Here is a 13,476-nt window from a genome sequence, read left to right as displayed (position 1 = left end):
ACAAAATAAACAACAAAATAAACATCCAGTGCGACAAAATAAACATCCAGTGCGACGAAATAAACATCCGGTGAGACAAAATAAACAACAAAATAAACAGCCAGTGTGAAAAAATACACATCCAGTGCGATGAAATAAAAAATAAAATAAACAACCATCCATCCTCTATACACCGCTTTATCCTCATTAGGGTAATAAAATAAACAGTGCAACAAAAATAAACAGCCAGTGCGACGAAATAAACAGCCAGTGCGACGAAATAAACAGCCAGTGCGACGAAATAAACAGCCAGTGCAACAAAATAAACAACAAAATAAACATCCAGTGCGACAAAATAAACAACCAGTGCGATGAAATAAACATCCGGTGAGACAAAATAAACAACAAAATAAACAGCCAGTGTGAAAAAATACACATCCAGTGCGATGAAATAAAAAATAAAATAAACAACCATCCATCCTCTATACACCGCTTTATCCTCATTAGGGTAATAAAATAAACAGTGCAACAAAAATAAACAGCCAGTGCGACGAAATAAACAGCCAGTGCGACGAAATAAACAGCCAGTGCGACGAAATAAACAGCCAGTGCAACAAAATAAACAACAAAATAAACATCCAGTGCGACAAAATAAACAACCAGTGCGATGAAATAAACATCCGGTGAGACAAAATAAACAACAAAATAAACAGCCAGTGTGAAAAAATACACATCCAGTGCGATGAAATAAAAAATAAAATAAACAACCATCCATCCTCTATACACCGCTTTATCCTCATTAGGGTAATAAAATAAACAGTGCAACAAAAATAAACAGCCAGTGCGACAAAATAAACAGCCAGTGCGACGAAATAAACAGCCAGTGCGACGAAATAAACAGCCAGTGCAACAAAATAAACAACAAAATAAACATCCAGTGCGACAAAATAAACAACCAGTGCGATGAAATAAACATCCGGTGAGACAAAATAAACAACAAAATAAACAGCCAGTGTGAAAAAATACACATCCAGTGCGATGAAATAAAAAATAAAATAAACAACCATCCATCCTCTATACACCGCTTTATCCTCATTAGGGTAATAAAATAAACAGTGCAACAAAAATAAACAGCCAGTGCGACAAAATAAACAGCCAGTGCGACAAAATAAACAGCCAGTGCGACTAAATAAACAGCCAGTGCGACTAAATAAACAGCCAGTGCGATGAAATAAACAACAAAAATAAAGAGTGCAACAAAATAAACAACCAGTGCGATGAAATAAACAACCACTGCGATGAAATGAACAACCAGTGCGACAAAATAAACAGCCCATGCGACGAAATAAACAGCCAGTGCGACAAAATAAACAACAAAATAAACATCCAGTGCGACAAATAAACATCCAGTGCGACGAAATAAACAGCCAGTGCGACAAAATAAACAACAAAATAAACAGTGCGACGAAATGAACAGCCAGTGCGTAAAAAAAACATCCAGTGCGACGAAATAAACAGCCAGTGCGACGGAATAAACAGCCAGTGCGACGGAATAAACAGCCAGTGCGACGAAATAAACAACCGGTGAGACGAAATAAACATCCAGTGCAAGGAAATAAACAGCCAGTGCGACGAAATAAGCAGCCAGTGCGACAAAATAAACAGCCCATGCGACGAAATAAACAGCCAGTGCGACAAAATAAACAACAAAATAAACATCCAGTGCGACAAATAAACATCCAGTGCGACGAAATAAACAGCCAGTGCGACAAAATAAACAACAAAATAAACAGTGCGACGAAATGAACAGCCAGTGCGTAAAAAAAACATCCAGTGCGACGAACTAAACAGCCAGTGCGACGGAATAAACAGCCAGTGCGACGGAATAAACAGCCAGTGCGACGAAATAAACAACCGGTGAGACGAAATAAACATCCAGTGCAACGAAATAAACAGCCAGTGCGACGAAATAAACAGCCAGTGCGACGAAATAAACAAAAATAAACTGTGCGACGGAATAAACAGCCAGTGCGACGAAATAAACAACCGGTGAGACGAAATAAACATCCAGTGCAACGAAATAAACAGCCAGTGCGACGAAATAAGCAGCCAGTGCGACGAAATAAACAGCCAGTGCGACGAAATAAACAACCAGTCAGACGAAATAAACAACCAGTGACACGGAAAAAACAGCCAGTGAGACGAAATAAACAGCCAGTGCGACGAAATAAGCAGCCAGTGCGACAAAATAAACAGCCAGTGCGACAAAATAAACAGCCAGTGCGACGAAATAAACAACCAGTGAGACGAAATAAACAACCAGTGCGATGAAATAAACAGCCAGTGCGACGAAATAAACAGCCAGTGCGACGAAATAAACAGCCAGTCAGACAAACTAAACATCAAGTGCGACGAAATAAACAGCCAGTGAGACGGAATAAACAGCCAGTGCGACGAAATAAACAGCCAGTGCAACGAAATAAACAACCAGTGCAATGAAATAAACAGCCAGTGAAAAAACTAAACATCAAGTGCGACGAAATAAACAACCGGTGAGACGAAATAAACATCCAGTGCAACGAAATAAACAGCCAGTGCGACGAAATAAGCAGCCAGTGCGACGAAATAAACAGCCAGTGCGACGAAATAAACAAAAATAAACTGTGCGACGGAATAAACAGCCAGTGCGACGAAATAAACAACCGGTGAGACGAAATAAACATCCAGTGCAACGAAATAAACAGCCAGTGCGACGAAATAAGCAGCCAGTGCGACGAAATAAACAGCCAGTGCGACGAAATAAACAACCAGTCAGACGAAATAAACAACCAGTGACACGGAAAAAACAGCCAGTGAGACGAAATAAACAACCAGTGCGACGAAATAAACAACCAGTCAGACGAAATAAACAACCAGTGAGACGAAATAAACCGCCAGTGAGACGAAATAAACAGCCAGTGAGACGAAATAAACAGCCAGTGCGACGAAATAAACAGCCAGTGCGATGAAATAAACAGCCAGTGCGATGAAATAAACAACCAGTGCGACGAAATAAACAACCAGTGCGACGAAATAAACAACCAGTGCGACGAAATAAACAACCAGTCAGACGAAATAAACAACCAGTGAGACGAAATAAACCGCCAGTGAGACGAAATAAACAGCCAGTGAGACGAAACAAACAGCCAGTGCGACGAAATAAACAGCCAGTGCGATGAAATAAACAGTCAGTGCGATGAAATAAACATCCAGTGCAAAAAAAATGAACATCCAGTGCGACTAAATAAACAGCCAGTGAGACGAAATAAACAACCAGTGCCACAACATAAACAACCAGTGCGACAAAATAAACAACAAAATAAACAGTGCAACAAAATAAACATCCAGTGCGATGAAATAAACAACCAGTGTAACAAAATAAACAGCCCGTGCGGCGAAATAAACAGCCAGTGCGACAAAATAAACAACAAAATAAGCATCCAGTGCTGATCTTCCTAAATTTCACCGTAGATGTCACGAAACACAGAATTGCATTCACCTGCATCAAGCAGAAACTCCAACCTACTGAGGTCAGATATGGCCTCTTCTTTCCCGCACGACTGCAGCTCACATTCACCAATGAGAAGTACAGCTTCAACACTAAAGAGGCCAGCAAAAAACACGATGAGGAAAAGAGTGCCCCATTCCGGCCACTCCAAGATGGGACCTGCCCCAAATGGTTACATTTTTTTTCTCTCTATTCAGGGTCCATGTTGGCCAGGTAGAAATTTGTGGACTTAATGTTTGGGACTGAGACTTCTGCTTCAGGGTGAGATACATCTTTAAACATTGCAGGTTTCACAAATTGAATTGCTTAATAAACTGGCTCCACAAAGCATTCGTTTTGCCGTATGACGTTCAGGACTCTGGCGGCTGTATTTGTTACATGGCAATCAATATTTGTGCTTTAACTGTCATGTAGTGGGCCATGGTTTGTTTTTCTTTTTAAAATAAGCCTAACAGTTTGCACTGCTTGATGACTTGTCATTCCAAACTGTTTTAGGTGCCACCATGGGGGCCTGTCAGGATATTGTTTCTCTTCTTTGTTTATATTTTTACAGTTAAATTACATGTGTTAAATTATTCCTCATATTGTAATTTTGCACATGTATGCATCTGGAGTACTGGTTTAGTGCACAGTTTATGTACAGTTGTAGCTTAGGATTTTGGTGCTTCGTTTGGGGAAGTACTGAGGGGGTTGGGGCAGGTTTTATTTTTATTACTTGGGTTTTATCTCCCACATGTGTGTTGTTTTTTTCCCCCCATTTGTTTATTTCTAGATTGTCCGATCTCCAGCAATTTCTCCAATTTGACATTGGGGGGTTAAACATATTTCTGTGAAGATCTCAGGCATGCATTAGTCTGTTCCAATTTGTTTGATTACGGTTGATAACTCAACAGTGAAACTCTGCTCAAGGAATGTACACGGGATCCAGAGCCCTGTCAAACAGAAGAAAGTTCTTAATTTGTTAAAGAAGGAAAAGGTACAAACAACTTTCACACAGGAGTCTCACCTGAGTAATGAAGAGCACCAAGAAATAAAGAGAGATTAGGTTGGCTAGATATTTTATTCCTCTTTTTCCACTGAGGAGCAGAGGGGTTGCAATTCTGATCAATAAAGCCTTTGTTAGGATTGGGGGGGTGTGGTGAGCCCAGGCGCAGACATCACAGACAGAACACTAGGCATAGTTAAAAGAATTCATTAACAAAATCAAAAACCTTTACAAACTGGAAGCGAGACTGAGTGAACAAAAAAAATAAACTAGACAGAGGCAAAATGGCAGACTGAGAAGGGGGGACAGAAACTAACTAGACAAAGGCAAAACGGCAGACTAAAGAGGTACTTACATAAGGAGAACAAATGACTAACGCAAGAGCAAACAAGAGTCCAAATAACAAGTCGAGTCCAAAAGAGGTTATCCAGAAAAGGGTGAAAAATGACGAAGTCCAACAAACTGATAATCCAGCGGTGGAGGGGAAAGCGGGGAGTGAAGAGAGAAGCTGCATGTAGATCCAACTATACGCCAGCAAAGACTGAGGGGAATGGCAGAGTTTAAATAACAGGGAAGAGAACCAGGTGGATTGAATTGAGCTGATTGCTACAGGTGAGGGTGATGAACTAATCAGATGACAGAGCCAGGGGATGAGCGAGACAGAAGGTGAAAACACAGCCAGAGGGAGACAGAGACACACAAGCAAAAACACACACAGAAGGGCAACCAACACGGAAGGAACAAACAACAGAATCTAAAAGGTTAAATTCAAACGAGGGGACTAAAGGTGGAAGAAGGAACAAAGAGGCAGCAATAGGGCAGAATCCTGACAGCCTTACTCCTTATTGAAGTGAAGGTCAAGAGTGATAAACTTGGACATTTTGTAATGATCTTAGGGACACTATATTGTGATAGCGTTTCTGTCTATGTTCCACCAATATGTCCTCCTGACTTCCACACCAAAGTATGCTGCCTGTTTTTCGGATTGGGTTGTTGAATCCTCGTTAGTTGCAAGTGATTTTATTTGCCGTCTCAATCCCCGCCTAGATAAATCACATACTGGGTCGAGATCTCGTGTCAGTACTAGTCAGACTCTTTTAGACTGCTGCAGAGATTTAGATCCCATCGATAACTGGAGGACCCTCCACCCTACAGACAAACTAAATTCATTCTATTCTAAGGTCCACAAATCCTCCTCGAGGATTGATTATTTTTTTACACCTAGTCATGCCCTTCAAAAAGTGATCTCATGCTCAATTGGTAATATTATCTCAGATCATTCCCCATTGTTTTTGGTCATGTTAAGTAAAAAGCAACGTTCTCCGCCACAGTGGTGATTTAACAACTATCTTCTTATAAACCCAGATTTCATACAATATTTTACAGAGCAGTTCAAGCTCTTTTTGGCTGAGAATGATACCCCAAAAGCCTCTTTTAATGTGCTCTGGGAGACTGATAAAGCTGTGTTGAGGGGCTTTACAATATCTTTTTCAGAACATCTCAAACATACGGAGGCAGAACAGCAGAATTAATTAAAGAAGCTTCAGAGAGAAGCTGATATTAACCCTTCCAGTGACTTGAGATCTCAATTCGATACCACAACAGCAGCTCTGGATACACTCATGTCATCAGAGGCTCAGAAATCTCGATTTCTTGCTAAACACAGAATGTATGAGTTTGGGAATAAGTCCAATACATGCTTAGCAAATTTAATTAGGAGTAGGTCTGACTCACAGGTTATTTCAGCGATAAAAATAGTCCATTATGGCAAGGATATCAACAGATGCGTTCAGGTGTTTTATGAATCTTCATATAAATCTGAAACTGAGGGTTAGTCTGAGGCCCTGATGAAAAATTTTGTCAGCCATCAATCTACCTCAGACTTCTCAGACCCAGAAAGATCTGTTAAACAGTCCCATCTCATGAGAGGAAGTCATTGCTGCTATTAATGAATTGCAAAATAAGAAGCCCCCATGGCCTGATGGTCAGACTCCTGGGTTTTTAATAACCTTCTCAGAACCTGTCAGCTGATCCTCTGCTTAAATGTTATCCCACTCATTTAATTTTGGCCACCTCCCCTATACTATGATGGGTACCAACATTTCACTGATTCTGAAGAAGGGCACACTATTAGAGGATTGCTCCTCATACAGGCCGATTGCTTTGCTTGATGTAGACAGAAAACTTATCGCAAAAATTTTAGCTAGAAGATTAGAGCATGTCCTTCCTGACCTTATTTCGATGGACCAGACCGGTTTTATTTTAGCATGTAACTCGTGTAATAACATTAGGAGGCTTCTGAGTATTATTCAGTGTGGGACAAATTTGAAAGCTAAAGCTGTCATAGTCTCTCTTGATGCCAAGGAGGCTTTCGACTGAGTTGAGTGGCCATATTTGCTAAGGGTCCTCTCTAAATTTAATTTCGGAGATAGAATCATCAAACTGATTTCTCTCTTATATGATTGCCATTGCACATCCATCATTTCAAATGGTTGGAAATCTTCCACATTTCCAGTTACACGTGGCACTCACCAAGGCTGTCCAGTCTCTCCTCTCCTGTTTGCGCTCACCATTGAGCCCTTAGTGGAGATGATAAGGAGTGATCCTCAGATGGCTGGCATTGCTATAGGTCCCCAAAGGCACACCATTTGGCTTTATGACGTGTTGCTCTTTCTAAGTAAGCCTGAAGTCTCTACTGTCAGAATTGTTAAAATAGTTAAAACTTTCAGTCAGTTTTCGGCCTACAAGATTAATTATTAAAGTCAGAGACTATGCCCCTAACCCCTTATTCCCCCTGGACCTATTCTGTGCTACCCCTTTTCAATGGTCACCTTCTGGGCTCATCTGTCTTGGTATACATATAACTCCCTCCCTCTCTGGTCTTTATAAAGCCAATTTTATACCTTTAATTTGTAAAAGAAGAGAGGATCTGGCACACTGGACCAGTCTTCCATTGTCTCTTATAAATAGGGAAAATCTGAACATACTTCCTTGTCTGCTTTACATGTTCCAAATGGTCCCAGTTCTTCTGACTAGAAGGTTACTCTCCATCCTAAATAGTTAATTATCTTTAGGGATGTCCGATAATATTGGCCCACCGATATTGGCAGTCAATATCGTTATCGATTTTTTTGCCTATCATGAAAACCGATAAAATAATGCCTGGATTTCGCTGGCACACAAAGGAAGACATCAAACTGCATCATGAAGCATGTAAACAAGTGTGGCTACAGTAACAAGCTTGCTGTGCTTGACAAACAATATGTCAGTGGTTTGGAATTATTTCCAAGTGTCTCCTTCGGATTTTAAACTTGCGACTTGCAATACCTGCAAAGCATGTGAGGCGGAACCAAGGCTTCTTCCTTCAGTACTTCATTTAATCTCCCACCTCAGGATGAATCATTCAAAGAGATAGACAGCATTTGTTCCGCAAAGTAATGAGAAGAAGCAACAGGGACAGGCAGCACAGAAAAAAAACAACAGTCAGTTGATGCTTAAAGAGTCAACTGAGAAAAAACAAAATACAATAAGGACCACCTCAGGGTGAAAGCCATCAATCAGAAAATCATGGAGTGTATCGCACTGGAAAACTAGCCCTTTTCTATCGTGCTAGACTCTTGATCCCCCAATCTTATGGAGTTCCTCGAGCCACGTTTTGCCATGTCCAATTACATGTATTTCTCAGATGTTTCCCTACCTGAGTTGTACAATGTTTTGCAGCCACATCAAGAAGCTAATTACTGATGCTGTATCCATTAGCTTCACAACAGATATCTGGTCTTCAAGCATTAGCCAGGTTAGCATGTTGAGCTAGACTGCTCAATGGCTAGTTAAAGGTTTTTTTGCTGAGAAGGTGTGTGCTACATTCCCACGAGTGTCGTGAGTCTCATACGGCAGAAGAAATTGCATCTGCTTTTGAACGGATGTTTGAGACGTGAAAATTCCAAAGGAGAATGTACATGTAGTGGTCAGAGAGAACACACGCAACATGGCCAAAGCTACCTTGGCATTTGGTGTCCCAAATTTCTCCTGTATGGTGCATACCTTGCTCTGGCTTTGAGGAGTCGTTTTGAGGACACACAAAAAGAACTCAACATGCCCATGAAAAAGCTGCAGCAAGAAGTCCCTACCAGGTGGAATTCCATGTGCCGTGTTATGTGATGCAGAGCCTGATGGAGCAGAAGAGGGCTTTAAGTGAATATGCTGTTGATTGTTAACTCCCTACAACATGGACAACAACTCAGTGGGGAATTATGGAGAAGATGATCACCCTACTAGAACCATTTGAGCAGCTAACCAGGGACATCAGCTCACCAGGCCACTGCTGCAGATGTCATCCCTGGTGTGGTATCCCTGACACAGCTGCTTGCCAAGATGGCTGAATCAGACAAAGGTGTGCAAACAGTCAAACACACTCTATTGTAAGCTGTCGGTAAATGCTTTAATGTTGTGCAAAGTGAACCTCTTTGTGCAGTGGCAACCGTGCAGCATGGAATATACTGCTGAATGTTGTGGATAAAATGGCCAGTGAGGGCAATGATCAGAAAGAAGAAGCTGCTGGGAAAAAAAAAAAAAAAGAAGCTACTGGTGCAGATGAGGACCAGGAGGACCAGGACCCCCCATCTAAGAGCGACCGAACTCGTAGCCTGCAGGACATGTACCAAGAAATCCTTGCAGAGAAAGATGTCACCAAACAAGCAAGTACAGGCGAAACAGTATCACAGATCAGTAAATAACAAAATTTATCAGCAAACTTATTTTATTTGCTGAGTGCGTCACATGAAAATGTACATAGAGCAAATGAAATTAACATTCGGTTGTCAGTGCTTTGAAGAAAAGTAAGTAGAATTAATTTTGTTATTCTTTGAAGACGGCATGTCATAATTCAGTGGATCTCTGATAAACCTCCTAAGCTCTCACAGTGGAGAAGCAGATCTTGGTGGTAGTAGCAAATATTCAAACGAGATCCATAGGTTTACAAACCTGAACTTATTCCCCTGGAAGCAATGACCTACTAGCTTAAGGACACACCTCTGTTATTTTATAAAACTTGGAACCTGTTTTTAAATTCTATCAGTATGGAGAGTGTGCAGACCCTGCAGAAGGGCCTCTATGGACTTATCTGGTCAGACATTTCTAGAAAAAACCACATGTGAGTTTTGGTAAGAACCAAACACCTTATAGTAATACCGTAACACCTGGATATCTGCTTATGTATCCCTTCAACTGTCAATTTGAGATTTCAGTGCTGTTGCATGTTAGTTTTTTCTTTTTTCTTTCCTTATGTTGTTACATATTCCCATTCTTCATATTAATCTTTTGTGAATTTATTTTTACTTATTAGGCTTATTCTGTTTGTTTTCACTGTGTGGGAGTTGTTGTTCACCATGTTCTGTGTAGTATGAAGCGCTTTTAGGTTTTTATGTAATGCTTTTCTTGTATAAACTGGAAAATAATAAAGATATCTTTAAAATACAACAACAACAGTGTTTTCATTATTCATTAAACAGTCCCTGTGTGACTTCAGACCAGCTTCAAGAAGTCCGTTTTGAACTGTCCTTGCCGGACAAGTCACATTTCTCCACAGTGCCCCCTTTTTCTTAAGGTCTGAGGACGATTCCTGACACAGGAACGGATGAGTGCACAGTCATCTCGTGAGGTAGAAAGGTGATTCCTGCCGCAACCAGCTAGCAGTTTGGTAGTACAATGTCCGACTTGTTTTTTTCTTGATGTAATGAATGACTGTCTTTGAGATCTTCAGTATATTCACTACCTGTCTCTCACTCATGTCAATTTCCAGCAGTGCCAAGATGGCTGCCTTTGTTGCTTCACATTATCCTTTTGTTTTTGGCATTATGTGACAGCTGACAATTTCTGAGTTGTGCTATAGTGTGAATGTAAGCATGAACCCACTCTAGGCCTTTGCATATGCAGGGCTGCTTATGACACACTGCACATCAAAGGGTTAAGAGCAGGATGATTCTCTGGGGAATGGCATCCCTTATCCTTTGGTTTGTCACTATTGTTTCAAAGGGGGCCTTACCATTGTGTCTTTAGGGTTGAGATATACCCAGTCCATTCAAGGTTTGTGTTGATGGCTTCCTGCAAATGAAAATCACTAGAGAATCAAGCTGCCTGGAAACAAGTGTGTCTCAGAGATTCATGTTATAATAAAGCAAATGAATGGAGTCAGTAACACTGGGTGTGATTGGATGCCTAAAGAGTAGTCATTTTAACATGCACTTCCCACAGCTTTGAAGCAGACATTAGAACAAAATGAGTAAGACCAGCCGTGACTGCTTCTATTCTCAGAAATCATCGGTCCCCTGACAGGAGTACTGTTCACAGTCAATTAGCACGTAAAGCCCTGGGAGACAGAAAAACAAAAAACTTCAGTTTTAGTCAACAGGCTTCTGCACTACATTAGCTGCACTTTGTGATAGCATAATTGCTATCATTCAGTCGAGGCATGTCCAGCTCTGCATGTACTGTCACAAATGGCTCACAGGCTTTTCATGTCTAATCACAGATTTCAAAGCTAATTGCTGCTGCAAGTAGAAAATGCTAAGAATAGAGAAGAGTTGACAGCAGGACTACACTATTACTATAATTTAACATCTAAATGAGCAGCTGTTGTGGAACTTTTAGTAGGTACTGAGCACTATATACTGATGTACTGATACCTACCTACACCTATCAGTGGTTCTGTTGGCACTGATTGGTCCAGACAAAGAGCAATTGTAAATTTAAATCAAGTATATCCATTCTTTACACCGATCAGGAATAACATTATAATCACCTGCCCAGTATTGTCTTGGTCCCCATTTTGCTGCCAAAACAGCCCTGACCTGTAAACAGCAGGTAAACGTGTTGCTATGCTCCTCAAAACACTCCTGAACCGTTTTTGCTTTGTGGCAAAGAAAGAAGCCACAGCCATCAGGGAATACTGTTTCCATGAAAGGGTGTACATGGTCTGTAACAATGCTTAGGTAGGTGGTACGCGTCAAAGCAGCATCCACATGGATGACAGGACCCAAGGTTTCCCATCAGAGCATTGCCCAAAGCATCACACTGCCTCCATCAGCTTCCCATCTTCCCATAATGCATCCTGGTGTCATATGTTCCCCAGGGAAGCGACACACACAAACCTGGCCATCCAAGTCATGTAAAAGAAAATGTGATTCATCAGAACAGGCCACCTTCTTCCATTGCTCTGTGGTCCACTTCTGATGCTCACATGCCCACTGTTGGTGCTTACGGCAATGCACAGGGGTCAGCATGGGCACCCTGACTGGTCTGTGGCTATGCAGCCCCATACACAACAAACTGATGAACTGTGTATTCTGACATCTTTCAATCAGAATCAGCAATCTGAGCAACAATATTCTGTTGGATTGGAACACATGGGCCAGCCTTCACGCCCCACGTCCATCAGTGAACTTCGGCCATCCATGATCCTGTCGCCAGTTCACCAGTGTTCCTTCCTTGGACTACTTTTGATAGATACTCTCCGCTGCAGACCAGGAACACCCCACAAGAGCTGCAGATTCGGAGATGCTCTGACCCTGTCATCTATCCATCATAATTTGGCCCTTGTCAAACTCGCTCAAATCCTTATGCTTGCCCATTTTTCCTGCTTCTAACTCATCGACTTTGAGGACAAAATGTTCGCTTGCTGCCTGATTTTTCCAAGCCACTAACGGGTGTCACGGTGATGAGACAATCAGTGTTATTCACTTCATCTGTCAGTGGTCTGAATGTTATTCTGATCAGTGAATGTGTGTTTTATGTCAGTTGCATACATTAACAGTTTATCAATATGAAACAATTCTTTGTTTTTTTGCCATTTAAATGTCCTGTTCTAAAGAGAAGAAGCTGTTACCGACACAAAGAACATTCCCATTTCCTGCATGGTATCAAACCCATGATCAGCTGATTTGCTGAGGGGTCATTCTATCTCAGATCATCAGGAGCCCTCAGCTCAATCATCTCTCTTCTGCTCATTTCGTTGTTTTGTTTTTTTTATCTCTGTAAAACTTTAGGTTTAAATGTCAAACACTCCACGATGTTTTTAAGTTACTCTTTGAGCCATTTGCAGCACAATTTTTTTACACATTGAAATCTGAGGCTATGTTTGGATGACAATATCAGAAATCAATAATGATAAAAGCTTGATTTTCAGTTATCCTTTATTGTACCATTGGTTCAGAATCTGCAAAATTTGAAAATGTCTGAAAATATAAGATAGGCCAACATTAAAAAAGTAGTTCCTAGTTATATTTAGAGAGTCATTTTGAAAGCAGAACTTTGTTCTACTTGGCTCAGACTATTTACCATTATGTTTGTTTTTATTTTACAGCTTGTCCTATCTTCTCGATAAGTAATAACACTTAGACAAAAAATATCTTTGTGTTTTACTTTTTTTCATATTAAGAAGCAAGTTTATTCTCTGATCATTATGGATACAGTTTCATAGGATTAAATGGACTCCCTTGCTTTGTGTTCCACTGGGAATAAACCTGGCTTTCAGGAACAATGTCACAAAGTGGTGTCTATGGCTAAAGCTTTTAGAGTTTACCTTCAAGCATCTCTTCCAATAGGTAGGTGAATTAGGTAAGTATAATAGGTAACAGTTTAGTCTGTTTCTCCAGCCAGTCGGGGACAAAAAAAAATGTGCCCATAACATTTTTTTTCTTTTTATGGTACAACTTGTCCTTCTTGCTTAATCAGTAATGAAACTCCAATAAAATAGCTTTTCTCAGTTTTGATGGCCAAGTATTTCATATTTAAAAATATTCTATACATTTAAGTTTGTGTCTTTGTGACATGCGTCTACATGTGGTCCAGAAAACATCAGTAGATAACTTCTGCATCGTCATTTTATTTGTGTTTTTTGTTACTGTGTGTCTTTTCATTACAGCATTTTTTCCCCCCACATTTCAACTCGCCCTTAATCAGAACTGAT

The sequence above is a fragment of the Acanthochromis polyacanthus genome, chromosome 2 (genome assembly GCF_021347895.1).
Source record: "Acanthochromis polyacanthus isolate Apoly-LR-REF ecotype Palm Island chromosome 2, KAUST_Apoly_ChrSc, whole genome shotgun sequence".
In the NCBI taxonomy this organism is placed as follows: domain Eukaryota; kingdom Metazoa; phylum Chordata; class Actinopteri; family Pomacentridae; genus Acanthochromis; species Acanthochromis polyacanthus.
This window is presented reverse-complemented; position numbering follows the sequence as displayed.